Source organism: Neopelma chrysocephalum, unplaced genomic scaffold (assembly GCF_003984885.1).
Source record: "Neopelma chrysocephalum unplaced genomic scaffold, ASM398488v2 Primary Assembly neopelma1_63, whole genome shotgun sequence".
NCBI lineage: Eukaryota > Metazoa > Chordata > Aves > Passeriformes > Pipridae > Neopelma > Neopelma chrysocephalum.
The window spans coordinates 9,398,031-9,424,771 of record NW_020897720.1 but is presented as its reverse complement, the minus strand read 5'-3'; positions in this window follow the sequence as shown (position 1 = coordinate 9,424,771).

Sequence of the window (26,741 nt, the reverse complement as noted above, 5' to 3'; positions counted from 1 at the left end):
GTAACTCCATATCAGAGTCATCTTCAACACTGGGACACTAAGGTCCAGGGTTGGGGGAATGTTCCTAACCTTCTGCTTGAAACTGCTGTGAAAGTATTTAGATAGTGTGGGTGGAGATGCAGTTTCCACCTTTTTTAAAAGCTTATTGAAAATAATAAATCTGGAGAGTAAGAGGGGGGGCCAAAAGGAAACCCCTGGGACAGGTCAGATAGGTCAGAGATCTAAAGCTCACTCACACACCACCCAGCTCCTCCTGGCTCTGTGTGCAAGTCAGGGAGATAAGGCTGGACCCTGGCTGCAAACACCTCTAAGAGCCAGATGTGCACATGATATCCTCGTTGTCTGTCAGCCCTGCCAATGCTTTCTCTTTTCATGCAAGAAAAGAGGAGTGGAAGAAAAGAGATCCTCTGCCAGGAGGATCGTGCTCTCTGCACAGCTCCCCTGCAGGGACAGCTGCTGCAGGCTGAGATTAAGTCATGAGGAGGGATTGCATGGGACAAGAGGAGAATCAGTGTTGTCCCATGTTTCTTGCATTAATAAAATTTTATAGAGATGTAGAGCTGTATCCAGCAGTCAACCCACTAGTTTTAAGTAAATTTTAAGTTGGAAATCCCAGCTAATGGGACTAGGTTACTCCAGTATATTTCTAAGCAGGAGGAGAACAGCTTGCAGCAGTGTCTGGAACCTGGACCTGCTGTGGAGGCAGAGGCTCTTCAGGTGATCTGGCCTGTGGCCACAGTGCTCACCCATTCTTGCTGCAAAGCTAAACCTGCTGAAGTTGAGAACTGCCCTGTGCTGTGCCAAATAACCTTTCCATTGTGCCATGTGTTGTGACAGACCATCCCCTGTTTTCCTGGAAGCCAATAAAGATATCGGGGTGCATCTTTGGAGGCAGAGATTTCCTGTTATTGGGGATCTGGACTGGGCAGTCATGGTGGTGTCTGGGACTACACAGGGATATAAAAGCCTCATGACTGATGGAAAAGATAACTTGTCTTGTACATTGTCCCAACTTTTCTTGAATCTACTACGCACAGGATTGGGGATAATTTTGTCAGGTCCCTTTAAGCAAGCTCCTGCTAACGTACTTAGAAATCTGACCTAACTCAAACATTCTCCCACTTCCTCACCTGTTTTTTCTAGTAATAGGATCCCTGTTAACATACGGAAGTCAAGAAAACCACAAATGATGTAATAGCAGATGTGGCTCCCATTTCCATTTGCCAAGTCACTGCCTAGTTCAGTGCAAACATTTAGTTTTTCTTTTAGCTGCAGGTGAAGGAGTTTCTCCAGCAGTAATCCTGCAGAGCCCAGTGTACACATTTCATCTCCCGCGCTGAGCCCACAAGGCCAGTTTGGTGACGTTTGGCTCGGAGAATTCTTTCCAAGTACATTTAAAGTTCAACCTTGACTGTGAGAAGTCTCCACCACAACAGCATCTTCATTACTATCAACCTGCAGAAGGAGGGAGAGAAGAAGCAGCACTGTGGAGGTCGATTTGCAGGCACAGTGCTCTTGGCTTGCTGAATAAACTGGGTTTTGAGATGGTGCTGATGATTTCGCTTGCATCCACCAGAGAAAGGTTATTGAGCATTCAGTAAATCTCATGGGAATCAGTTATAAAGAATGGTATTTACAGGAGGGTAAACCATAAATCTTTATGACCTTCTAGCAGTTAGTAGCATTTAAAGTTGCCTTATTCTTTTCTTTTTCCTGTAGACAAGGCTTTGATAAAACTATCTGTCAGTTAACTTAAATAATCCATGGACAGCTGGGTCTTTGCTGGATAAGACAAGAAATTACTTAGTTGAATTTTAACTTGTTTGCTTGTTTTACTTCTTGACAGGGTTGGGGCTTTTTTTCCCCTTAAAAGATTAAAAATGAATTTAGTTTTGATGTATTCTCTGAGGAACATTTACCTTGACAGGAGGCAAAACCAGGCCCCCCATGGTCACCATTGTCTTTCTTTATGATCTTGTCAGGTAGGCGATGACAACAGGACTGTGGAGAGTTGAGCAAGGGAATCTCTGTCATTCAAGTTGTTGCATGTTTGATCTCTGCTGTCACTTTTTCATGAATTTCACATGCACAACGTGTGTCTTCCCTTGTTACAAATTAGCACTTGGTATTTTTCAGGCTACCTGAGATGACCTCCCTCTTAAAAAATTGAAATGTATCTTATTTTGATTTCACATTTTTTAGTCATGAGGTTTTGAGTCTTAGTATTTTATTTACTTAAAAAGAAATTTAAAAATTTCTCCTTTTCCTTGTTCTTTCATTAGTCTCAGTCGATGCCATAATTTCTTGTCCTTTAGGTTTCACTAGCTTTTTAACACTTACTGTGAACAGATTGCATATCTTATATTTATAAACTTTCCAAATCATTCTTTGTCTTTCTGTCAGCAGTTTTAGGCTGCAGTAGGCTGTGGGTGCTTGAGGTCAGAACACCCATATACAAAGTCAAGTGTGATTCCCTACCAAAGCAAACATGAATATCTGAAAAGGAAAAGCAAGTGTCTGGGGCTTGGAAGTAGACAGTTTTGTTTTGTCATTTGTAAATTATGCAGTGCAAAAGCTTTCATAAATAACTGGTAATGTATAAACATTTACCGTCTGGAACAAGATTAATACATATATTTGTTTGAAAGAAAGGTACACGTTGCTCCAAGGGTTTGGTTTGTGAAGCGTTTAAGTACTTGCTTGTGTCCCACTGAAGCCAAAGAGATACTGTAAGTACAGATGGAGCCAGCTTTTCCTATCAACTTCTGCTCAGGTGTGATTTGCAAATGAAGTATTTTGGCTGGGGGGAACACTTTCTCTGGAGAAGCTACCGGTGACACATGGCACAATCATTTATGGCTCTCAGGCATTGCATGGGAGCGCATCACATCACAACAATGGGGGAATTAACTGATGCTGACAATCCAGTAATTGGGAGGGTATGGCACAGCGTGGGTATAGTTGGTAGTGCCTCATAGTTCTATGTGCCCTTTGCTTTAAAATTAAGAAACAGATGGCTGGTTGGAGTTACTTGCTTCCCCTTCCCTCCTCAGGTGCTCATTTTATGCTAAAGGCAGCCATCTGCTGAGGACTGTTGACTTGAACCTGTGGAAAATAAATACTGAATAGGTTCCATTCTACTGTAAGTGACTTTTAAGCTTGGAACACCTTGCTGAAGTATTGCCACACTCCCATTTGCATCAGTTTCTGCTGTGACACAGAAATGTATATTTAATACCCTAACTGGAGGGGTAGTACGAAATAGTTCTGAAACATTCGTGCGTGATGTCGTGTTTTGCTTCTATCTGGGGGAAGATTTATACTCTCTAATGGGTATCTCACTGTGCTGCTTTGTACAGTGCAGCTGGACTCCTCTTTATTTACCCTTTTTATTCTAAAATTATCTGCCAGTGCTCCTTCTGCTTGTGACCAGCTGAAGGCAGGCAGGAGTCTCCCGAAAGCCCCTGCTGCATGTGAATGTATTTTACTTCCAATCTGCTCATTTAAGGAAATATTTTATCATAAAATTTTCAGGCTCCAAAGCAAAGGCCTCATTATTTCCTTTAGTCTTCCCAGTCTCTGGAGATCTGTCTTTCTCTATTTCTCTCTTTACCTCTGTTGCTGTCCTCTTCAGTGGATGCCAAGCTCCCGGTAAAACAGGTCTGACTGGTCTTTTCATTTGTGCTTTGCTTTCAGCTCTGAAACGTATCGAATTTGTTATTGAAATCCTACAGCATTGTGGCAACAATGTTATCCTGGTGCTGCACACCTCCGTGGCCCTTCCTGCTGCGATGTGTGCCCAGGTTCCTGCCCTGCCAGGCTCTGTTCCAGTGGCTGTGCCCCCCATTTCATGTATGTGGGTGCAGTTTGTGCTCTCAAGTGCAGGTTTTTTCAGGAAGGGAGGTGTGAAATGCGGTGGCATGAGCAAAAGACGTACAGATGGAAAGAATAAAGCTCAGAGCTTTAGAAACTGGCTCAGAGCCTCTTCGAAAATGCAGCCAATTGGGCTAGATGCTTCCCAGGTGTAACACTGTGGGCTTCAATTCAGCACTGCTGTAACCCTAATGCAATGGCTGTCTGATACAATCAAAGATGATCCTGGAGCAGAAACTACGGACATGAGGGACCTACATCTGCTCACACCAACAGACACTATGGTCTAACTCCTTTTGCATGGATGTAGGCATTTTATATGAGGAGATCACTCCTGATCACAGGAGGGCGTGGATTAAATATTGAAAATTTTAGCAGTAGGCTCTGGCTCAGACAGAAAAGTTCCTTTGCCACCACCGTGCTCTCCCTTGTATTGTAAATGGTGTAGCTTCTCCAAAAGGAGGGCACCTGTGAAATAATGAGCACTGCTGTCCATCAATTCCTAGCAGCAAGTCAGGAGAGATGTGAGATTGCTGCAATTGGCAAAAACTTTGCTGAGAAAAATCATAATGGGGGTGAGGTACAATAAATAAAAAATGAAGGCAGCCAACAAGGTATAAAAGGAACATGACTAAAGAGAGGAGAAAAGTAGAATTTAAGGGGAAAAGAGTTTACTGAAATCACATTGGAATGGGCTGAGTTTGCAGGTAGGTAAGAGGTGGCCTTTATTTGTCCATTAGAATTGCATTTTGAGTTTTTTGTCTGCTTCTTTGTGCGGCTCTGCTACCTCTTCTCAGGATTAAGTCTCCCCAAATGAGCATAACTAATCCTTGCTTGCCTACTTAATGCCTGTTCATTTTTTTTCCTCAGAGCATCTTTGAGAAAACCGTGGGTGCTATTGCAGTTTTTAATTCAGTCCTTCCAGGCAGGAGGAGGGGAAAAAAGAGTCTGAACAGCAATCGGTGATGCAGGAATTTCCTGAGCTTTGCTCCCAGGTCTGCACAGTGCCAGATAATTCATTTTTTCAACTTGGTCCTGGAGATCCTGCAGTTACCTGTCTCTGAGAAGGTGAAGCAATGTTTGCATGAGGCTTGTAAGGTGCTGAGTGACGCTGACAGTATTAGTTTGGGATTAGCCACTGCAGCAGGACCACTGTGGTGGCAGACCTGCAGCTCAGAGGATGATCTTCTCTAAACCTCCAAGCCCGGAGTGCTGAAAGTGAAAGCAGCAGAGGAAATGGGCTGTTTTCATGTGTTTATAGCATTTGCATTACTCAAAACTTTGCCTCTGTCTGCTTCTGTGAAGAGCAGGGCACTGTGCTGTACACCAAGGCATAGGAGGCACTGTGAGCACATGGAGATGTTTGGGTTTAGACATAAAATATGTAAATATATAAAATATACTTACACTTATTTACTATAGCCACATTCCCCTTTAATATGGAATTCAAAAAACAATATGATACTCCACAGCCAAAAAAGATACCCCTAAAGATGCAAAGGAATTTAAACAAATTAATTGCATGAGAAATTGCTTGGCCATGAGTGGGATTGGAGAATGGGGTTTGGAGGTCCTTGAACCTGGACTGTTTGCTTGATTTCTGCTTCAAAGGAGGGTTTATTCTGCATGGTGACTGCTTCAGGGTGTTTGGACTGTGTGATCTGTCAGTTGATCTTCACCTTGAGAAAAAAATCCAGAAAACCAAATCCCAACAAATGACTGCAGAATGACATAGGTTTTACTGTATCCCTTGTTAGCAATGGAAAGTGAACTAACTGTTGGTTCCTGTGGGTCTGCTTCTGCCTTGATGATTTCTTAATATCTTTTGTTTCCTTCAAAGGTTAATCTCTTTTAGCTACCCTGTGATATCTGGCCCCTTTCCACGTGCACCTGCTTTTCTCAGCTGGGTCTTCAGCAGTGACCTTATAACTCCATAGACAAACACGATCATTGTTGATCTGTCAAATCCAATATCCCTGTGCTTAAATGTTAGATGGATTTATGTTATTGCTTTGGGAGGAAATAATCCAGACGGGAATTCATTTTACAGGGCAGTCTTCTGCCTTGCTAAAGGGCTGTTGGTTGGATGAGTCACCTGTCTAACATCATCCCAGTTGGTTTGCTTCTTCATTTGTTCACACATCGATTTGTCTCTTGCACGTAGACTGAGAATCAAAGTCTGATCCTTCCATCTGAGATTTGGTAATCCTTGCTTGCAGCCAATGAAGGACTGTCTCTGACTTCGCAGTGCAATATTTATGTGCCTGAGGCTTCACAGTGTAGTGCCTTTGCAGAGACAAGAGAGCAGATGAAGTCTGTTTATCATTTGGACCCCGCTGTTTCTTTGGTTGCTTACAATGGCAGTTTTAGAAGCCAGGAAAAGGAACAGTAGGGACAGCAAGTAAGAGTTAGCCCAGCCAAAAACCATCTGCAACTGGCTGTGTTGGAGGCTTTAGGAAATCACTGTATATGTATGACTGTGATCCCTGCTGTTCAGACCTCCAGAGCAGGGCCAGAAATGTAGATTAGTGGCTGCTCTACCAAACATTATCACATGCTCTTCTTTCCAGGGGTGGGTAGAGTACACTGAGCTTAACGGAATAAAAATCCATGGCAGCAGAGTGACTGAAAAGAAGTTTGTTAATGGAGGGACATTTAATGGTATCTGCTATGGCTGTTTAGTCTGTAAAAAAGCATTTTCCAGCTGGCAGTGGCTTTGGCTTGGCTAAAAGAGCATTCAATGCACATGCATTCAATGCCCAGCGTTTGTGAGCTCTTACTTGAGTAACTGGGCTGTATGGGAACATCTCTCTGGGAGCAGGATGTGTTTGCTTGAGCTGCAGATCTGATAGACCCCTTTTTCCAAGAGTTTGGTGTCACCTTTGGCACCTCTACTGCTCTTGTAGTTTCAGCAGCAACATTCACTGTTTCCTTTCAAACCTGCCCTTTGAACACTTAGTTGAGGAGCAGAAACATCTTAATGTGACTAAGAGTTGCTGCTTGCTGACCATGCATTCAGCTCAGACAATTGTTTCCCCTTCTGACCATAGAAAATAGCTGTAAATAAATCAAGATCAGCACTTCAAGCACTGTTCCTTTCATGGGTGTGTATGTGGAGACCAGCCAGCCCAATGGAGCCCAGCTCCATAATGGAGCTGCTACTCAATGCAGGAATATAAATATTAACAAATTCAATTTCTCAGAGTGATGGAAAATCAAAACTAGCTTGAGGTGAAGTTACTTCAGTTAACTGCAGACTTGTGAAAAGACACAGGGACCCAAGCAAACTGATGAGCTAATTATTTTCCAAAAGTATTTAAAACCTACTTTTATTTGTCCTGTAAAACCTCAGAATGGTGTTATCTTTATATATTTATGTCTCTATATATATCTATATATATATTTATTTGTCATGTTGTTTGCACAAACCATCTCTATGGGTATATTATATGCTCTGATTTAGCCCAGACAGGATGTGATGCCATTTTTTTTAGCTGGTACAAAAGCAAATGGGTTGCTTTAAAGATGTGTGCATTTACTTTCTTAGAAGCTGATCTATTATTTCATGATGCATATTTACTCTAAGAGGCCTGAAGCAGGGTGCATTCTGAGTGCTTTGTACCCTGTGAAGACTGAAGGCAGCTGCACTGGTGCACTGGAAAATCTCCTTGGATTTATTTGCAACTGTTGGTGCAGAAATGAAGGATTTGCGTGACTCTGCATTATGAATATTCAGAAAAAACATCAAACAAACAAATGTATTTGCTCTTCCTTTACTATTTTCTTGATTCGCCCCTTCCTCATGTGTCCAAGAAAAGGGAAACTGCTAGAAGATGCTGTCTACCTAAATGCAAATTACTAGAGACATCCAGTGATCGTTTAGCTGTCCTTTCTTTTGTATGCTTTGGTATAAAAGACAGGTCCCATTGCAAACTGATGTTGTGGGAAGTCCTTACCTTTGGGGAGAAGTATGGTTTTCTTCCACAGTCCTCCGAAGTTTCTCAGAATATTTTTATTCTGATATTCTCTGGGCACTTTCTTCCTCGAGGTTGTTTAGAAGCTCTAGGCAGATTTGTGATGTGTTTTTTGGTCATGATCATTTTTAAAGGGATTATTTTGCCTTCTCTGACCTGATTAGAAAGGTAATTTTATTGCAGTCATCTGTTAGCAGTGTGACTCTTTACAGGTTAGATAGATTGGGGGCCTGCATTGACCTGGAAAACAATTTGTTGTGAATCCCCCAAAGGAATGATAAAATTTCACTAGTAAAGGTTTGTTCTTTGCTCACCTCTGCAAGTTGTGAGTCATTAGGGATAGGCTCATTTTTTTAGGGAGAGTTTTCTGTGGTTAAAAATTCATCCTGCTAAATATTGCAAGGGAAGATACATTGATAAACTTGGAACATCCAGCAGTCACAAGTACTCAACTTTTCCCAGCTTTATGACAAATGAATACCACAGTGGGCTAAGATATCTTCCATCTCTTTTTGCCTTTCCCAGCCTGTCATGGACAGCTGTGGACTTGGAATGCTTGAAGTCACCACGTTAAGAGCAGCAGAACTTAGAGCAGGACCTAAGCTTTTATGGGAGTGTTTTGAAAGAAGGTAGAGGCTGGGCAATAGCAGTTGGTCTCTGCCTTAGAAAAAGCTTAGCCCAGCTTTATGCAAGCTCAGTCAGAATACTGATTTGCTTTTGTTGTTGTTGTTTCATCTGGAAAGGCAAAACAGCTGTATCAGCACAGTGGGAACATCCCAGTCTCAACCTCAGTCACCTCCCAGCATGTCGTTCTACCTGTCTTGATGGCTTGTACGAGGTGCAGCATCAAAGGTGGAGAGCCCTTCTGTCTTGTTGACAAAAATACATGTATAGATTGACATATAAAAGTGCAGCAAGTGGCATTTATTCCACTGTATTCTACACTTGCTGGCAGTACAGCCATATACTCAAAGTCAATGGCACTATCAATGTTTGCTGCATTTTGAGCACAGATGTTTGCTGGTGTATCCTTCTCTGCCAGATGCTTCTAAAAAACTGTTACAATTTAAAAGCCAAGTAATGAAATTATGTTTCCAATATTAAAAAAAACTTCAGAATCATTCCTTTAACTGAAATTTCTTTAAAGAATATATTTGGAGGGAGTAGTAGGTTTTGAGGGAGATTAATGTGGCACTGTAGAAAGAGCTGAAGTAAAGTTTGTAATTCTGCATGCTACAGTAGTGGGGAGATATTAGAGAAATAAATAAAACCAGTGGTGGTCAGTATAATTGGGAGTAGGATAAAAAATGGAGCTGTTTGAAAATTATGTTATTTCTGTTAAAAAAGAGGCAACTGCTAAGTGGAATAAGGGGCTAAAAAGAAAGACATTAAGGGACTGAAGAAGAATAACTCAAGAACTGCATGGAGCATGCTCTGATATCTAAAGTTGGTGACACCTGCCTGCATTTTGTGCTGTGTTCAGGAATGATTAGCATCCTGGATTGAGATTCCCTAAGAATCAGGAATTGTGTGGTGTGATCTTTCACTGTTAGGAAGGGGCATATCTATACATAAGCCAAGGATTTTCCTCCTATGATGCCACATGTGACATGTGCAGGCAGCTCGTTGTCTTCTGCAGCAGGTACAGACCCTTCCTTGTCCCTTCCTGACACCCTTCCTTGTCCATGTTCCTGAGGTCTCCTGGTGGTGATGAGAGCTTGGGATGAGAAAGGGCCATGAACCCCTGGGAGAAGACAGAGCACAGAAAGCCACTTAAAGACAGCCCATGTGGGACAGACAAATGGCTGCACCCACATCCACACTCCCTTCTTCCCAAATCCATTATGCTCTACTCCCTGTCTCTGTTGGGAGCTGCATTACTTGGCTTTGTGGGGATTTTTCACGAGGAGTGTTGGGGTTGGGGACCTGGGGACCTTCTGAGCTGGATCCCTGTGGAGGGATGAGGTTTGGGATCAGGACAGAGTTTAGCTCAAAGCACATTTGGAGTAGGGCACCAAGCCCTCTTGGGTGGGAAAGGGCTTGAGGGAAAGAAAATCAGAACAACGGCAGGTTTTGTGGGTGAAACCTACCCTGATGTAATTTACATGGCTGCTTCCAATTACTGCTCCTGAAATTGGTCATTATCTTTTTGGAAGAGCACTTTTTGTGGGTACTAAGTCAGTTTTTTGCTTTCACAAGGAGGGAATTGCTTCAAAGGTCAAACATGTGCTCCTCTCATGTGCAGCCTCACTTATGGTTCCATTCAGCCCCACGGCAGCAGCTGGCACAGCCTACCTGCTACATCTCCTTTTTGGACCACAGGCTGTCCTGAGAATCATAGCTTTTATTTCAAATTCCCTGTGTTTTGATTTAGTTACTTGAAATATAAATACAATTAGAGTTAGCAGAATACCTCTGACTTAAATTTTTGCCCTCTCATTTATGCTCCAGGCATTCTGCTTTAGGCAGCAGCTAAAACGGGATCTAAACTAAGAAAAAGCCCACAGGTCCTGGCATAAAATGGTGTTTCATGTTTAAAGAGAAAGGTTGAGTTATCAATGCTTTGTAGTGATGCCTACTCAGCAGGGATGGTACACTGAAAGTTGCAGCATGCTTGGATCCCGTTCTCTATCCACAAAGAAACCAAAAGGATTGAGGTCCAATTTGAAATGAGTGAGTGAATTTGTGGAATGCATAGTAAATTACACCTGGAGACTTGAAAAGACCTGATTTTTTCTTTTTTTTTTTTTTTTTTAATGTGACTTCAAAAACCCAGCAAACTCATCTATAAAAATGTAAGTTTAGAGTTTTTACGTGCAGTTAGAGCTTTGCATACATAAGCATTTTTGTATAGTTTGAGGCTTATGTTGTCTCTGGATACAAATTAAGTTATAAAAGCATGTAACAAGTTCCTAGAGGAAAGGCTGCTACTTCTCCAGTGCTGCACTGTCACTTTACCTGCTTCCACAATATTTACAAACCACAGTTTAAGCAGGGATATCTCAGTTTTACTTGCTCTGCCTTTGCTGTTTTTACAGTCGTACGATTCAGGGTATAATTTTCTTATTCAGTTCAATTTGCATTGCTGCTATCTCTTTTTACAGCTATCTATTTCCAGCTATGCCCGCTCACTGCATTAGCCTGTAAATGCAGACATCAACTGCTGGAACTTCCCAGAGATTGATTTTATGGAACTTAACTGGAAATAAAATGATACCAATAAAATCTTTTTCTTACTTTGCCTTGACAAACTGCAGGCACACTCTGCCATGCATCTTATGAAGGGTTCTCCTCCAGTCTGTGAGTGGTCCCATTTTCCTAGAGAAAAGAGAAGAGGGGAATGCTGCTCATGGTATGTAGGGATATAGCAGAATCTGTAGCTCTGTAAATAAGGGACTATTGCTCTCAACTAGAGTCATAAACTCCTCCACTTTTTTTTCAATTACCAGCAGTTGTCATCATTTGAAAGGTGGTAGCAGAGCTCTAGCTGAACAAAACTGTTTTAAAAATGAGAGGGAATAGTTTTTTTTCCCAATTCTTATTTCTAGGGAGAGAGGAGGGAATGAAAAAGAATCAGCACCCAGCCTCGCTGAGCGTAGGAGGGCTCTGACCTTGGCATAGTCGGTGCCTGAACTGAAGAGTCCCTGTAAACTCTGCAGGAATTAGTTACACGGGAAATAGGTAGAGAGAGGATATGACAGATTCTACCTCCTGAGAATGAGACTTATGAATATGAGCAATTGGAAACCTTACCTTTTAATGGGGATTGCTGGAATCTGAGAACAACACGGTAGGGAGGTAAATGTTGGCAGCCCTCAGAATGGGGTAGGAGAGATTATAAAGGAAGAAGTTATAGAGGAAGGGATATGTTTGAGCAGACTGCACAGCACTGAAAAACCAGACTGATTGATTCGGGCACACAAACTCTTCTTCAAGAAAAGCCTCTTTGTAATAAAACCTCTTTCATTTGCTCATATATTAGCTAATTATGCACCTTTCTTTTATGCTACTTTCTTTCCTTTATCTCGGACTAAAGGTTATTTCCCCCCTTCTGTTTCAGATATCATCCAAATACATTTATTTGTCCTTGAGAAACAGTGTTGTTGTTATTAATGTAGCAGTAGCCGTGTTCATGGGGTAATGAAATATCAGAAAAGCTCCAGTTTGCTGAGATAAAGAAATGTGATATATAGGAAAATAGTCAAAGTATGGTGACATAGTTTCAGAGAAAATAGTATGGTGAGAGGTTGAGGTTTAGTTCTTGATTTCCAATGATTTTTCCTTATAATATTTTCTACATTGTCTTTGCACTAAAATATTTATTTTTTGCTATTGCCATTTTCCATTAGGAAATTCAAGATTAAATGTTGTTAAGACTGATGTTTCCTAAAAAACACGCAAGTAGTTGGACGGTCATTGTAGCTATGAACACCAACATTCCTGATGTAGTGGAGCTCTTCAGAAGTTCTGTGCTTGCTGGACAAGCTCCATTGCCCTTAGGTGCATTTTTATCCTTGTGTCTGATAAATTGGACTCATGGAGAATGCTGCTACCAGGTTCTTTTCTAACACAGAGTCAGATGTGAACAAAAAATGGAGACAACAGCTTTGGGACTCATTCAAGAACCCTTTCGTGTTGATAGGAATTCCTCATGGACTTCCATGGGGAAAATTCTGCAGGGGTGGCAAATGTTACCTTCCCTATCAAACCCTGGGATACAGCATCATGTTCCCAGCTTGGATTTCAGATCTGATGGAGGTGCTGGCCCACAACTGGGGCACGTACCTGCAGTTTCTGAGCACATCTGGTGAAAGTCCCATGGGAGCTGGTAGAGCACAACCCCAGCTATACCAGCATCCATTGGTACGTGGTTGCTGCCTCACATCTGCTCTCTGCTGTCTTAGCTGGTTGCCCTCTAAAGCTTGGTTTCAAATACTGCTCAGTTGAAATGTAAGATGCAGACCTGAAATCAATCCTGCTGTAGTGCCTTTCTAATCAGCTGGCCTCTGGCTTGCACTTCGCAATAGCTGCAGGGATTTTGTGAAGCAGGTCTCTGAGTGGGCTTGTGCCTTTCAGCAAAGAACGTGTCCATGGAGGGAGAGCACCTGCTGATTAATCTCAAATGTCCTTCCCAAAATTGGCTCCTTCCATCACCTCGCTTGTGTCTGCCACCGAGTACATGAAAATAGTCTCATTAGACACATGAGAGGGCCTGTGCAAGTAGCACACTGAATTTATCTTTTCAGCAGGACAAAGAAGTATGTGATATTATCAACATCTGAACTATTTGCATCCTACTGCTCCATCATTGCTAGAGTACTGGATTTGGCTGAATAATCCAATTTAAAGTGCACGCAAGTATATTGCCAGTGTAGAAAGGGAAGCTGAAGTGTTGAGAGTTCTCTTTTCTGAAAGTTTCATGAAAACTCTTTTAAACTTTGCTGTCTAAAGTTTAGACCTTATGATGGTGCATCTTAAAGTGATCATAATATCAGAGATTAGCCCTTAGTTACCCACTTAGGAGGTCCCTGAACCTCCAGGAGAGGAAGATTCCTAGCCAGGAATATTATCCCATTCCTTTCATGGATCTGCCTCATCAGCCACCAGCAGGACTTAATTGCTTTGTCTGCTTGTATTAGGTAATGAGCATTTTTTCATGGTGCACAAAAATGACAGGGCTTTAAACCATACAGGTTATTAAAATCAACTGTAAATCTGCTGTCTTCAGAATTACTTGTTCAATGGTTACAGCAACTCCTCGGCAGCTATTGCAGGTGCATCCACTTGTAACGCAGGCTGTTCCAAGTCCAAATCACTTTACTGGGTCTATTTGGGTGACTTGCAGGGAAACACGATTTTGGAAACTAGATCAGTGCTGGGCTATTGACAGGCTGGGACTCGAGGGCATGGTTAACGCAGATTGAGCAACCAAAGGGACAAACATCCTACCACGGCCTCAAAAAGCTACCAAGGATTTTTGAAAGTTTGCCTCTGACATAAAATATAGCGGACTGAGGGGGCACCATGCATGAACTGGATTCAGTATTATCCAAAATGCCCTTATCAGCATGATGGCATTTTACCAAACAATCGTTTTTAATAAGTTTTGCCGCAGCTTATACTTGCTTGTGTGGTCCCTTTGTTGGCTCTTCCCCTGAACAACAGTGATGTCTCAAAATGAGCTGAATTAATTTTTTTCCCCCCTCCAGCAACAGCCATTCCACTTCTGCAGAAAAATTCCATTTTGTGAATTACTTAATCTGAAACAAAAGCTCAGGGAAAGTCCTTGAAATCACAGTACAGGTCACATAGGGGCCCTCAGCTGCTCATTTAGGGACAAATAGTAAGTAGCAGGTTCTGAAAATGCTCAGCAGGGAGAAACTTGTTTGTGGAAGGAAGTTATTCTAGAAGAGTGACAGCACACCTGTGCTTACTGTTCATCTGTTTTTACATAAAAACAAGTCCAAATTGGAACTGATGCCTCGAGAATCTACTCAAACCTCTAGATGCTAGAGTTCCATATATTCTTGCTTTTGAAAATCCATTCATTTGTGCTAGTAGGGAAGGAACTCATAAGGGAGGCCTTGAGCTGGTGCTCAGTCTGTTGCTGCTGAAACAATGGGAATGTTGTACACAAGGTGGTGAAAGAAGGTGTTCACAGCAAGGAGAGGCCCATGTGCTCAGGGTTCATCTCGCTGTGCCTTGGTTCCTCTTCTCTCTCCATAGTCTTCATTTTCAAGTAGGTTTTCAGTGAGGTTGTTGCAGGGAACTGTCTGCATCACTTTTTGTTGAACAAACTTTGCTCTCAGTCCCTCGTCTGAAGGGGGAGACAAGTCCCAGTCCAACCAGATGGATTTTATGCCCACCTATTTGAGATTTATCTCTTTATTGCCTTTTTATCAACTTTTTCTTTTCCTGATGGCACTTCTTGCTTGTCAGTGGTTTAGACCAGGAGCAGGACCACATCTTTGTCGTTGACCATTTGGATGTTGCTGGGGTTTTTCATTGAGCCTTTACCAGCATAAAGTCTGTCTCTCTACCTGTTAGGCTGTAGGATATAAATTATATTAAAAATTAAGCTAGTCTTCCATTTGAATAGGCACTTTTTTATTATGTATTCAGTTGATAACTGTTTGTGTTAGCTTGCTTCCTTTCTTTCTTCTCCATCCTAGCAGAGGTGCCACTGGCAGGCTCATACTCAACACCTGAATGCAGACTTAGCAATCATTTCAGAGCAATTTTAATGCATAGAAAGCACTTTTATTTGAGGAAAGCCAAGGAGACGGAACAAGAGAGTGCAAAACTATTCTGAGTTATTCTCTGTATTTCAGTTCTGTGTTTTCTTTTTCTGTCCCATCAGTTAGTGGTACAGTGCCTCCTGAAGCACCTTTGAAGTGGCAGGTCAAAGCAAAGGCCAAGAATATACAGATATTTTTGTCTTCATTTGATCTATTTTCAGTGTCTTGTCAGAGCCTTGCTCTATGGTCAATGTTTCCCGTCCATTTTTCTGTACAAATTCTTCATCCTTCAATTTTGGTGCCAGTACCTGAGGCAACCGTCTGGGATTAGGAGAAGGACTTTAATTGGCTGGTTTTATATCAGCTTAAGAAAGAGATGATATTTTTATCATCAGGCCAGCAACAATGCTCTGGCAGTTATCTAGTGCTGTAGACTGACAAGCTGGTTCCCATTAGTCTCCCAGCCCCCTCCATCCCCACCCTCCCCAGTGGAAAGGAGAAAGCTGGGGAAGCTGAAGCATCCTAATTTTCCAGATGACAGTGCTCCCAAGCCTCCCAGGGAGCTGCAGACGGATCTGATCCCAGCTGTGTTTGGCTCCCCTCAGTTTGCAGAGGCTGAGCCAGGAGATGGCTCCTTCCTCTGGAGGAACATGTGCCTTCCAGAGTGGCCCATAAACACGGGAGCTGCCTCAGACCCCCCGAGCTAACGAGGAACAAAAATTGTAATAAAACATATTAATGTGCCAAGAGTTGGTCAGGCCACTGGGGTGCATGTTGGCAGAGCTGTAAAGCAGAGAATGAAGTTCAAAGTGCTTGCAGTTATTTACAAACATTACGTTGTGTTGCAGAATAAATTACTTTATGGGCTTTTTTTACAGAAAAGGAGACAGGGAACAGGTCCTCAGCTGCCTTCCCTGAGACATCCTGACCATAGTCCAGCTCTCCTGCAGGGTTCTGGATAGCAAACCAGATATGGGTGAGGGAGGAAAGGGAGGGATATCCATTAAGGAAACATTCAAAGATACCTTATTTTTCTTCTTCTTCAACTTTAAATTGCAATGTTTTCCTCAGGTTTTCTTGTTCTTTGGTTCTAGGATATTATTTCAAAGATAAACGAAATGCCCTTTTTGGTTGAGATGTCATCCTTTCTTTTGATTGAGCAGGCCCATCTAATACTGAGGTTTACCAATTCTACCTGTAAACTTTCAGTGCAGCTTGATATCGTACCCTTTCCAAGCAAGTCAAAACCACCTTTAGAGAGAAGGGGAAAAAATGGCTTTACAGCTGGTTTTAGTGCTTTTTTGAGCCGTAGATCTGATGCATGTTTTCTTATTAATATATAATCCCAGCAATTCTCCCCCAGCATAACTCAAATCTTTTTCTCCCATGAGGCATATATTTGGTACTAACCCACAGCATTAAATTCCTCTGTCCTGTGGCATTTTCATCCATTGCTTTTTTGTTACCGTATGCATATGTCTGATTGACAGAATTACTAATCCATTATAATCATATTTTCGTAATTAGTCCCACTGAGCCTCAGATGCCTGCACACAAGCATAGGTAAACTACAGCCTGCCACAATATGTTTTTACTTACTGACAGCTCAGTGTGAAGGAAATGTCTGTCTAGTTCCTGCCACGGTTATTACAGATGCCTTTTTTTCCCCCTTTCATTCTTTCTTTTACTTGCTCACTTCCCCCCCCCAAGTCTCTGTTAATGTAGATTCTTTGTTGATTATAAATCACAATTAACAACTTCTAATCCTTAAGAATATCAGGATATATTGGAGATTGGAACTTCAAAGTCAGTTTTGAATAAAAACACATGGAAATGCATCAATTATTCACCAGGTTAAGCCTGAGCAGACATAGATGCCAATACCTGTTTGCCTGATGGAGGAAAGATTGCCAAAGCTTTCAGATTTGTCTTTTTGCATCTTTCACATCTCTTCGTTATGGTTGTGTTCTACATGCCATGAAATCTTGTGTCCTATCCAGCCTTTTTCAGTCTTGGATGACTTTGAGGCATCAGCTCATTGCTTGGCACCTCATTCCAGGTTTGGTTCTGCCAGTGGTCTGGGAAGAGCATTGGGAGAGCCCAGCAGAATCCACCTGAAGGGCTCTTGAGCAGCAAGCACTATCTCGCTCTCCACAGACCTCTTGCCATTCCCTGCTGCTTGGTCTGTTGCTCTGGACTTTGCACCCACCTGGACTACTATGTGACTTCACTGTTGGTTTCACAAACTTTCTGAAGCTTACTTTATTTCTAATAAGATTAGTGTAAATCTCAGCTACTTCTTGAACTATTATATTTTAAATTAAAAGGCCAAACAAAAAAGAGTTTAATAACAGACAAATAAGATAATAAAAGAAATTTGCTAAAGATGATGGTTTGGTTTGGCCAAAACCATAACTATTTAGAATATTCTTTCCATCTCTTAAGCAAAATTGTGAAAGTTCATCTTTCTTCATCGTGCCCTGATGTTTCTACCCCCATACCAAACTTTTTTCCCAACAACTCGAGTTTCAGACATTAAACCTGAGCACCTTATCTGCCCTGCAAGTTCTTGATTAGGATGGAGGGCTGCAATCCCCAGGCAGCAGGAAATAAGACATCCAATGCATTCACTGATAAAATGATAAATCACTGCTGCAGGGATCACCAGGAGTTACCTGACTGCAAGAGAAGCTGAGGTCCAGAGGGGAGCAGCAAGGACTTTACATGTGAAAATCAGCCACCTTCCTAATTACTGCTGTCATTAATCACCTGTATGTGTCATACGCTCTGTTCTGATCACATGGTGGATAAGTCGTGTGGCAGGAAAGGTAACCTAGAAAGGCTGTGTCTGGCTCTGTGTTTTGATCTGGGCAGCTCTGCTGGTCAGAATTCCAGACATAACCTCCTGCTACATCTGTAACCCTTAGGCTGCTGCAAGAGGAAGATGAGTTTCCCCTTTAATTTTCTGCCTTTGACTTCCCTGGTACTCACAGCTGCCAGCGCACCCTATGTCTGAACCTCCTCCGGGTGACAGGATGCAAAATCCCCAGCTCTCAGAAGCCAGTGTTAGATGGTGGAGGACTCATGTGAGACTGTCCTCTAAGTGCCCTTGGCTGCTGCATCTGCTCCTTGAGCTGCTTGTCTCTCTTGTATAGGCAGAATATGTGAATCGAGCACACCAGTGATACCAGTACCAGCACCAGTACTTGCTGGGGGTGTTGGGAGAAGGGCACCTTTTTTCCTGCCAACCTTAAACAAGGCAATGGAGAGGACACCTCTCCAATTCCCACATCCCCTTGTTATTGTGGTATCAGAGATCATATCTTCCATCATCCAACTCCCAGGAGCAACTTTATGTGCTTTATGATGAGCACATGCTTGTGTGAAGCCTAAGTAATGAGTAAATGCTGTGCTGAGCTGGGCAGCACCGAGCACTGCAGGACTTCTGCTGACACATTCACTTCTAGAAAGGCACAGGGGACTCTGGGTGAGACAAATCCCTCATTAGGAGACTCCTTCTGCAGAGCTGCTCAGTGCTAATTCCCTCAGCCACAGAGGTCTGATTTGGTTTTCTTCACCTTTTTTTTTTAATTTATTTTGCATTGGGTTTGCATGGCAAGGTTTCTGTAGGGAGAGGAGGCTACAGAAATGGCTTCTGTGAGGAGCTGCTAGAAATGATGGAGCCAATGTCAGCTGGTTCCACCACTGGCCAAGGCTGAGCCTGTCAGTGACAATGGTGGTGTTATCCCCTCTGGAATAACAGCAAAGAAGAGGGAGAAAGACCTCTGCGGTTGCAACTGGGGGAGAGGAGTAAGACAAAGGCTCAACCCACAAGCCTTTCACTGTATTTTCTCTCCCTTGTCCAGCTGAGGAAGGGAGTGATTCAATGGCTTTGGTGGGCACCCAGTGTCCAGCCAGGGTCAACTCATCACAGTTTTACAATCCTGTTGCTTAAATAGTGTGCTTTATGCTCTCTCTGGTGGCCTTAGGGTTTGTGCTGGGCTGTCTAGCTGGAGCAGAAGCACCTCTGGGCTGTGCCTGGCCAGCACCTTGTCTTTGTATCAGGACAGATGCAACACACATTTAATAGAAAATAAAACTTTCCAGCACTTTGTGGCCAGAGCACACCCAGAAGGTTTGGGCTGAGGGTCTGATAATACAGCTTTTTGTGTGGTTGGAGATCCAGTTGTAACATTAGGAGAGATGCTTAAGTAAAAGGGATGCTGGCTCTGATTTTGGAAGCCACATGTCTGTTGTATGGCTTTCTGTGCCTTTATGACCTGGTTTTTGCCTTTTGACCTCACCATGACACAGGAGTTGAGTCTGCAGTTCCCACAAGTTTCTATAACAGACTGTGTGGTCTGGCATTCCCAGAGTTACCAGGCTTTGTTCTGGCATAAGAAAGATTTTTCTTACGCCTAATACAGATTGGCTGGCACAGTTTTTAATTTAAATTTCAAAAAGAACAAACAACATTGAATATTTCTCTATTTCTAGACATTCTTGAAAACTGTAAGAGAATGGAGTGGAGAGCTTAGGCTTTTGGCATATGGTGTCTGGCAGTTGCAAAGCAGATGTCTTGGAGCATGAGACGCTCATGATTTACCCTGTGCCAGGGTCTTCACTGCTGCTGATCTCATCACTAGGGGAGATGGTCTGATACTCTCCAGGGGCAGTGCATGGCTAGGATATGTTAGATATAAAATGGTACTGAAGCAATAGGAAAGCATCATCTTGGCTTTTCTAAGGTAGTATTGGTTAACAAAGCCTGTGCTGGTGTTTGATGGAAAACTCAGGCCTTGAAGCCTTTCATGAATAAATTCATTAGCAAACCCTTTAAAAAGGTCTAACTCAATTTTCCTTTCCATTACCCCCAAAATGGATTCTAGCAAAAAGCCAGTTAAGAGGAACAAGGAGGGCAAAACCTGATCAGAACCTGCCAGTGTCTTTTCTCTCGGTCAGATGGGAGGTGAAGCTGTGCACGTGACAGGAGATGATTGTGTCCATCTGTACTCACAGATTCAGAGCACAGGAAAGAGCTGCTCAGGGAACAGCCACTGCCCTGGTGCTCTCTCCAATTCCATGTGATGATGTGGAGTAAGACCAGGATTGAACATATGAGCTGGCAGCATTGCTTCTGCTCTCTCCTTGTTGGTAACAAGAATTTTACCCATAATAACATGTTTGTGGGAAAACAAATGGTATGTTCTAATGTTTTTCATTGGTGTATAACACAGACTTCCAAGCAAATGAGGAAGCCAACCTCATTTCAGTGACTGGGGTCAGGACTTCCTTATCTATAGATATAGAATCAGAATGGAAAATTCTCCATGAAGAAAAAAGTGGACATGTTACTTGCAATATAATGCATTTCCATGGGCTGTGTGAGCACATAAGGGTAGGTAGGTATTCCTTTCCCTGACCCCAGGGTTGTGGCAGTAAATCTTTCCACCTGCTGTGGGAAAGTCACAGATGGCTGATCTTTAGAGGAGAGTTCAGCTCAGGGTTATATCAGTAGGTCTGTTAGGTACTGAATAATGTATCCTGGCAGCAGTGTTTCAGTCAGTGACACAAATGTGACATTTGCCTGCATCACGTCTTTTTTCATCTGCTTCCCTTAGATCAAGGAGGTTTTAAATCTCACTGGTGTTTTGGATGAGTGGTCATCTGTGGAAAGAGGGCCAGTGGAAGGTGAAATGGCTGAGACAGTTGCATCAAAACATCCTCAGAGAAACAAACAGTTCCTGAATGTGAACATGGTCCTCTCCCCAACAACTCGCATGTGATGTGCAGCCATGAAATGAAACATTCCAGGAAATAAAAGCACTATGACATGATGCACACTGATGCTTGTTTGAGGGCTTTGAGGAGCACCTGCCTGTGATGACCATATGGTTCTCTGTGAAAATGCTTGGGGTAACTATGGACTTAATAGAATTAGATCTGCAACTCAAAGTGCTACAGAGGAAATAACTCTTATGATTGATGAGCTTGCCACATAACTTCTTGGGGAGGCTAGTAACCAAAACCTTAGCTTGTTCTAAGGTTGAGAAAAGGATCAGGAAGGGGAATAGGTAAAGTCAAAATACCCTGACCATGTGTAATTTATGCTTAGTTAAATTTAAGGCTTCGCAGTCCCTCAGAGTGTTTTGAGTACTCTATATATGTTGACTTTAGTAATATAGGCAGTAGTGCTTCTGTACCAGAGGCAATGAAATTTGTTCTTGGTAAAATTGGGTCAGCATCAGGATTTTGCATGGTTCAGCCCATTATCTTTTGGTGAAATTTCAGGGAAACTAGATTCCACAATCTTGTCCTCAGGGCAGCTGGCCTTGCTGTCTACCAGGGAGGTCCTGCTGAGGACCACCTCAGAATTTATTCAGGTTTTTGTCTTCCGCAGAGAAAGAAAAAGGGATTGTTTACCTGTGAACTAATGGGACCTTGGTTTTCACAAACCCTTAACTCTCTGCCCTGAGTCAGCCCACCCCAACTGTCAGCCTCAAGAGGCATCTCTTAAAGTCTTTCCCCTTCCTTCTCTAAACACCTTAAAATCATCCTTTCTACATGTCTGATGCCCTAACACTGCCCACCATTTTTCATAAAAAGTATGTCTACATGCTAATAGATGTGAATGGAAGAGTCCAGTGAATTATTTCCTCCCTGGAGAGCATTACCTGTGCAGGGGCACTCTAGAAAGCTCTGTGGGAAAATACCTTGTATGGTTGTTTTTCTAGCTGCTCTTCTAGAGCAGAATAGTGCTGGGCTGTTCAGTTGCTTGAGATGACTAACAGAAAATGAACAGACAAACCAAGTAATGGTGATTTGATCAAATGAAATCTATTGTGAATAAACTTCCCAAAGTGGAGAAACCACCTGAGCTGCACGTTTGTCAACCCGTCAGTTTATCTCCTACCACCCCGTGCCTGAGTGCTGCAATTGCTTCAGTTTGATTGATTTACATGAACAGGAGGAAATGGGGGTGAAAAAGTAGGTATTTGCCTCTGCATCAAAGTGTGGGATCTGGGGAAGCAGAGCAGTGCACAGAGCAATTCCCAGAACCACAGCCCCTGAGGGATAATTATAAAGAAGACCAAATGCATTGCAGAAAGACTAATTGTAATAAATTGGCCAAGGAACTTAAAACTTTGGTTGTGCATTGCAGCAAAACAAAAATTAATTCCTGAGAGCAGATAAGGCCCCAGGTTGGCAGGAGGCGAATGAAATTGGCTCTGGGTGCGACCAGACAGCGCTGGCATCTCAGTGCCTTGGCATTTGAGGGGGTGACTCAGGAATGAGAGCCTGCCCTGCCAGCCCCAGCACTGGAACTGATGGGATTTGGTGCATGGTAAAGCAGCAAAGATCGTACAGTGTGGCCTCTGGATGATCACAGAACAAGTGAGCAAATGTAGATAATTGCACAGCGAGAGCCGTGGCAAAGGAAAGGCCAACGAGGCCTCAAGCTGGGAGAATCAGAACAGGCTCTAGATACAGGAAATATGGGATTGCTGGCTAAAAAATGGGACTCCACCTGGACTGGGTGGATTGCAGGCATCAGGCTTTGTCTTGTACAGTTCTTACTAAAATAGATTAGCAAGGAGAAACTGGAGCATGGGCTGGAGATGCTCTTATGATATGTTGGTTTGGATTTTTCTTTTGTTTCGTTTGATTGGGGTTTTGTTGGGTTTTTTGGTTTGTTTGTTTGTTTGGGGCTTTGTTTGTTTGTGTGTGGCTTTGTTTGTTTGTGTGTTTTGGGGTGTTTTGTTTGTTGGTTTGGTTTTTAAAATTGTAGCTACTATATCTTTCCATGACAAGAATGGGCCTAAATGCTGAAGTAAGAAAGGTGGAGGCATTGGTTGCAGTTTGATGAAAGGGTTGCACTTAAGGCAGTCTGAATTAGTTTACTGCTGGGGAAGGTGATCTGAAGAAACCCATATAATTTAAAATATCTTAAATGTTTTAAATTATGATGGAGATGTGTTGGTTTTCATGCTTTGCAAACCCTCAAAGAACTATAAATCACAACCATTTTCAAGGAAATAATGATGGGTGGACTGAATATGACAATTCAAATTTGCCAATGGAGTAAAAACATCCCTTGCACTAATGCAGTCCTGCCTTGTGGGCTGCAGCTCCCTGCATCACTCTTGCCTCTCCTGAATCTCTGCATTGGGGTAGACCCTCTACAGTAGACAGAGGCTCTGGGATCCCCCTTTTTTGTCTCAGTTGATACATGGAAGAGCTGATGTGCTGGCTGGCAATGAGATCTATCAATTTTTGCAGCTTTTCGTATCTAGTTAGCTTAAAAAATATGGAATATGCATTTAGTCCATTCTTTCTCTTAGTGTACCTTTGGTAGTCTCCCTAAGGGCTATCTGAAACCTGCTTTGTCTGCAGAGGAGGAGTCACACAGGAGCCAAATGCTTCAGGAAAGTCAGCACTTACACCTTGTGTAGGTAAAGGACACAACCTGATAGTTGTTCAGATGCTGGACTGGGTTCTTCTCTCCTGACTAACATCAGCAAAAGGGATTTGGAGCCTTTGTAGCTGAGGTTGGTTCGTCTCTTTATGTAGAACTGATTTGTTTATCACCGAATGTTGTGAACAATTTGTCCCTGGATAACTGCTGATATTTGTTCCTGGAACCTGATGGTGGGGATGCTTGTTTGTGTAGTATCTGTGTTGGAATTGCTGACTTCTTACTCTTCACATACATATATTGTATACACGCATTACTTCAGAAGGCTCCTCAGGAAATTGTATTTGAAATGGATGTGTTATTCCTAAGCTTGTCCTGGTTAACTCTGGGGAGAATGTGGTACACAGGCCAGGAACAATAGAGGCAATTTCATTAACTGCACTGGTTTCGTGGGAGACAGAGTGGACCTCTGAGTCTGTTTTCAACGGGTAATGTAGATTCTCATTCCATTTTTATCTGCAAAGCAAAGGCTAGTTATTCCACTTGAGCTATTGCATAAGGAGTACAATTTGGAGAAAACCCTCAGGATTGCTGCATGCTACGTGAGACCCAACAGTTCCTCTGGATGACTGCTTTCTGTCTCAATTTCCCTGTCCAGATGGTCTCTGTGCAGGATGGGACTCAGTCCTGTCTCAGGCCATATCATACTTGAGAGCAGCTCTGTGCTGGGAGGGATGTCACTGCTCTCCTGGCGCTCTCACTGCTGGAAGCTCTTCCTGGAGACCTGAACTCAGGCAGCTGATACAGAAGATCCACAGACTCCAAACACTGCTTTTTCCTTTCATCCTGCTGCTGCAGAACTAACAGACGGGTGCACTAATCTGGTGTGCAGATGTCTGGGCTGCCTGAGAAGAGCTTTCCACCCTCGGTAATTCAGAGATGTATTTCTAATAAGATATGTGACAAACTGTTATAACCTGACAGTTCTTCACAATCATAGAAAAATACCAATACCATGTGTTTAAAAAAGAAAAAAGTGAGTATTCTGTGGTCCAGTAACTTTCCAGATTACTTAGTGGTATGAAATTACCACCACAAAATGCTTCTGTACATAAAACAGTAGGAACTTCTCTGTTATAAGCATATTTAAAATGCATATCTCCTGGGTAGTTGTTAAATGCATGAACATTACACTGGCATTTCCTCTTTAAACATTGTCATTTTATTGCTTTATCTATCTAGAGGAGAGCAGAAATTATCCTTTAATTACCATGAATTTAATGGTATTGGTTATGCAGCATTTTAGTTCACACACAGCATGACTAAGCTTAGTCCTATCACGCATCATTGATTCATCTTTTCATCCTGGAGCACTGAATCCTTCCTAAGTCTTTGCTAAAAGCAGGTAAAGGACTGTAAGCTGGTGATGTTCAGACTGCCTTAGTCAAAAAGGATCAAAATGAGACTACAGGGAGGTATGGGCAAGGTAGGTTGTGCTAATACTTTGCTGTGCTGCTTCTGAGAAGGAAGAGGAAAGCATGGGAATAAAAAGCCTGTCATTATCAAAACACAACACTGCAATATGAAGAGGTGGAGTAATTTATCTTTAAGAAACAGGCTGACCTATTCAGAACTGTAATTTTAAATGTAAGACTAACCTTTGAAAATAGATCAAGTGATATAAATTATTAAGGAACAGACATTTGTCAGATAGATGGTCTCTATTAGTAATTTTATGCATGAATGGTTATCTTCAAAGGTAGAGTTGCTGTCTGCTGAGAAAGGGAGTGCAAAAGAAGGTTACCTTACACTGACGTGTAAGACTGACTTTTAATCAGTGTTTTTCTAATCCAACAAAAAATAGCTGAAGCAGGGTTGTCTCACTACCCAGACTGTGCAGCTCTTGAATGTTTTTGCTGGGAGAGGAAACTCCTGGTAAAGTTGCTGATGTTCCAAAAATATTTTCCAGTAGTTTTGGGGCTGAAAAAGGTTGGCATGTGTCCCCATTTGAGAATGGCTACATCCAAACTGGGAGCCAGCGGGATGTCTCCACCTCTGGGCAAAGGAGACTTGAAACCCAGAGACCCCTGATGGGAAGCAATGCCTGCTTTGTGCAACAGCTCCTTTGGAGGGCTGGGTTTGAATCCTCTTTGGAGAGGAAAGCTGCAGGTCCCATTTTTTCCTGCCAGGATTCAGGAGGAATGTCTTACAATGGATTAGTATCTGTTACACTGATAATGTTTGGCCCATATATTGAACATGGAAAGGGAGAAGAAAAAGGGAGTGGTCAAGCTATTTGTGAAAAATGCTTTTCCACTGTCTGATCACTGCTTTTTTTGTTTTCCTTTTGCAAATTTCTCTTTTCCTGAGTTCCCCTCTGCTTTGTTTGCTTGTTTATTTTATATGCAAACTACTTCAATGCCCTTGTGAACTTGTGATCCAAGTACTGCAGTGCACTTAATGTAAAACTAAATTTGAATTGTTTTGAGAAGCTGTTGGTAGGAGACTGTGGCCATAAACTTGATTTTCCGCATCCTCCATCCTTTGCATATGTTTGACGTGGAAAAGTAAGAGGGCAAACATAAATTTAAGCTATGTATTCATAGCCTCTTTGCTTCTGTAAACAAAAGAAACTTCATTTTTTTCTCCTTTTTCTTATGTCTGCAGCTTTTGGAAAGTCTTGTCTTCCAGTCATGGATGCTGCCATTGCTCTGCTTTTGAGTGGGTTGTGCATAGAGGGTGTTATAGCCCTTCCTCCATCCTTTAGTCACTCTGAAGCCTGTAACACTTGAGGAGAAGTTGTGTGCACACTGAAGCATGTCCCTGTCGAATGGGACTTGTACTCACGCAGTCCCTGCACTGATGATTTTGCACAGTGACTCTTAGCCTTTGTCTTGCCTCTACAGCATAATATGATGTATTTGATCTCTTCTGACATCTTTATTCACTGAAAAGTTGAACTGGGGATAATCTACAATGTTTGGTGCCTGCAATTCTCCTAGACCTGAATTAAGGCCCCAAGACTAAGGTTTCTAAGGGAATTGGAATTTATGACCCTTTTGACAATATCTGCAAAGAGATTTATTTTCTGAATCCTATTTTATTCAACTCCACTTGAGCAATTGACAGGGAAAAATTGAAATATAAACAATTACTCCAGTGTGTGTAATCTTACTGACTTCTCTCTTTTCCTCTTTTATCTTCATCTAATTCGTTGCTGTGCCAGGATGAATGGTTTAT